Raw genomic sequence first — 2,989 nt, forward strand, 5'->3', positions numbered from 1 at the left:
TACTCAACCAAAACAAGCTGTACTTACTTTGAGAAATAACATGTTGTATTTACTCCACCCAGTTATGTCAACCGGTTCCACACAACTGGGTTAGTGAAATATAAAATGTATGATATATTTAATTTGAACAACAAATTTTAAGTAAATCTGATAAATCTACTCACCCAAAACACGCTCTACTGAAACTATAGGATTAAATCACTTTAACAGAATTGCAACTTAGTCTATTTAAGTTTGTAAATTAAATAAATCGAACACAAGTTTATTCAGTTAACCTAACTTTAATAACACTTTGTGTAAAACTTGTTGAAGCACACTTTGAGCAATTCAAATGCTTCTAGATCTTTTTCCCCAAACAATCTTTACATATATTCAAGTGCATTTTAGGTGCAGGAAGACAAGATACAGAATGTCATGTTAAACTGAAATGATTAAAACTGGAAAGTGTTGTGATTCCAACATTTTTAACATTAACATGACTTAATTTAAACTTGATTGGGCTACAATGAAAAGCCCACAATACAGCCCTGCAAACAGCAGGTAGAAATTACTTTTGTGCCATTTTTGTCCATATTTAGAAAAATAACCTTTGCTTCAAAACTTAAACTGAAGTCCAAAGTTAGGAGCAGTCTTTTTCAGTGTAGTTGGATGTTGGTAAAGGTTCAAGAACAAAGAACGCAGAAAAGTGAAAGGCCTTGCAGAAGTTCTTGTGGCAATTCAAACTGAACAGTTTATGAAGTGCAAGGAGAAGGGTTCGAGAACCTTAAAGTTCAGTGTCCTCTATAGTTCACTGCAGGCTGTTTCACTCAAGCAGTTTGTTTTTCAGAACCTGCACCTTCATGGATAGGTTGTTCCCATCCAACTCCATCAGCACCTTCTGAAGAAATTCAAATGTGTATTTCAGGTGCTTTGGGTAGCTCAGATTTAGACTATAGATTAGTCCAAGCAGGAGGGCACAACCCTTTGCCACATCACTAAGAGCTTGCAGCACAGTGCATCCTTCTATGATGACACCAATGTCCTCAGGTGTATCTGCAGAGTTTGCTCTCATGTCTGACAACATAGACTCCCAAAGTCAGCTGCTCTGTTTCTCTGCTTGCACCAAGATCCACATCCTTTAAATAAAAATTAAAAAAAGATAAGTTAATTGCGTACATATACATATGGACAAGTAAGTCCACCTTCCATTTCCAATCCCAAATTTAAAAAAGGAAAATAACTGATCGTTTTCCTTTTTTAACTTACCAAGAATTCCTTGAACAGGTCATCTGGCTTTTCATTTAAGTAGACACAGACAGCTTTCAGAATGCATTCCTGTCAAACATCAACGCTGGGATTCTGGTGGAGATAAGAACTCAATATGAGAGAAGTTTCCTATTTTGGTTCCTTTCAACCTCTTTACAAAACAAAGTCAAAAATATTAACACATAGCAGATATGTGATTAAGCAATGTTTCATAACTCACATCAGTGATGTGCAGTGAGGTTCATGATTGGTAAGGCACTGACTCCTCTGTGTCAGATTAACAAATATATGAACCCAAAAATCGAAGCTTTTCAATTTTGACATTACGTGAAAGCTTTCATTTTTGCTTTAATCAATTCTAGATTGTTCAACAATATATTTAATAATTGTGCCCCTAAAAATATTAAAATTAAATAGAAGATTAGAACTGGGCAATATGGACTTAAAATCCTATCATGACATTTTGTGGATAACAATAAGTCTGTGAAGGTTCACAGTCATCCAGGTCATTGTAGTCTAAGGAGCTTGGAAAGAAAAGTGAAGCTTCTTCAGTGAAGATTTCTGACACTAAACCAGAAATCAACATGGAGTCGAATTCTTTCAAACAATGTAGCAACTTAATTGATGCACATTTCTAAAATACACTACACATTCATTTCATTCTTCAAACTACAGGATCGCTGGCGCTCCCAGTGGTCATTACTGATGTCAGGGAGCAGGTGCGGTAGATGTTGGGAGTAATTTTAAAACTGTCGGTCTTAGTAGGCAAGTCTCATCTTAACAAGAATCGCAAAAGATTTTGGAAAATTACACCGAAGCGGGTTCAACAATATTTGTTAAATGTTTTCATACTTCTAACATGTGAGAGAGGTATACAAGCTAGAGTGTTAAAAAATTTGCCAGGCATCATTTGTTTAAAAAAAATGCAAAAGTATTCCCGAAAGTGTCAGATGTGTATCAGTTAGTATACATTAATCAAATTTGTCATCCTTAAATTGTTGAACTTACCAAATAATCCTCAGATGGCGATGGATTCTATCCAGGATGCTAAGCATATGCAAGTCTCAGTTGAAAATGGCGGATGATCAAACTTCCACACTGCACATGTGCAAACTCAGAAGTACGGAGAGCCTATTAGGACAATCCTCTTTAAATTAAAGTGCTCTTCATTTTAAATGAACTTTTTACATTGGATTTAATTTACTGCATTTTGTTGTATTGAAATATTATGTTATTAATTAAATTCAAAACAACATACTTGTGTTTAAAGTTAAAAATCAATTGGTGGCATTAGTTTTAACATGAAGCATTTACATAATGCTACCAACATCAGAGTGTCATTTCTTAGAGTGTAACTTGTTGACATCTGTCATATGCATTTGTTTGTGGAACAAGGCTTTGCCACAGGAGAGACAGATACTCTCCAGAGAGTGACTGAGCACAAAGCCCACTCTTTTTCTGAAGAATGAGACACAGGTCTGCTAATATACAGACTCTATACCTGCACATATGGCTGACTCGTGGACGGAAAGCGAGGGCAGCTCAGTTATACTGAGATGGTCTCTTTATCTCCTATTACCGAATGATTTCTGGGGATTTCATTGTAAACGAAAGCACAGCAATGATTTATCTCTTTAGACTGCTGTGATAAATGATGCTTCGGTGCAAAAATACTATTTGTGTAATTGGATCATTCTTTGGCCCCTGTTCCATAACTCCTCCGTCAGGCTGCTGGTAGAGTTAT

At 35.9% G+C, this 2,989-nt stretch overlaps 1 long non-coding RNA gene across 1 annotated transcript; it reads right to left on the reverse strand.

Moving 5' to 3' along the window:
* Nucleotides 1-271: 271 nt before the first annotated feature.
* On the reverse strand, nt 272-2,388 carry LOC147310204 (uncharacterized). The gene is made up of 3 exons (XR_015125746.1): nt 2,254-2,388; nt 1,246-1,338; nt 272-1,115 (listed from the first exon to the last, which is right to left on the reverse strand). It is a non-coding gene; the product is annotated as an uncharacterized LOC147310204 (long non-coding RNA).
* Nucleotides 2,389-2,989: the final 601 nt, after the last annotated feature.

The sequence above is a fragment of the Aulonocara sp. 'chitande type north' Nkhata Bay genome, linkage group LG17 (genome assembly GCF_057382095.1).
Source record: "Aulonocara sp. 'chitande type north' Nkhata Bay isolate Kocher_YH1m ecotype deep benthic linkage group LG17, A_spYH_male_GT1.1, whole genome shotgun sequence".
Classification (NCBI taxonomy): domain Eukaryota; kingdom Metazoa; phylum Chordata; class Actinopteri; order Cichliformes; family Cichlidae; genus Aulonocara; species Aulonocara sp. 'chitande type north' Nkhata Bay.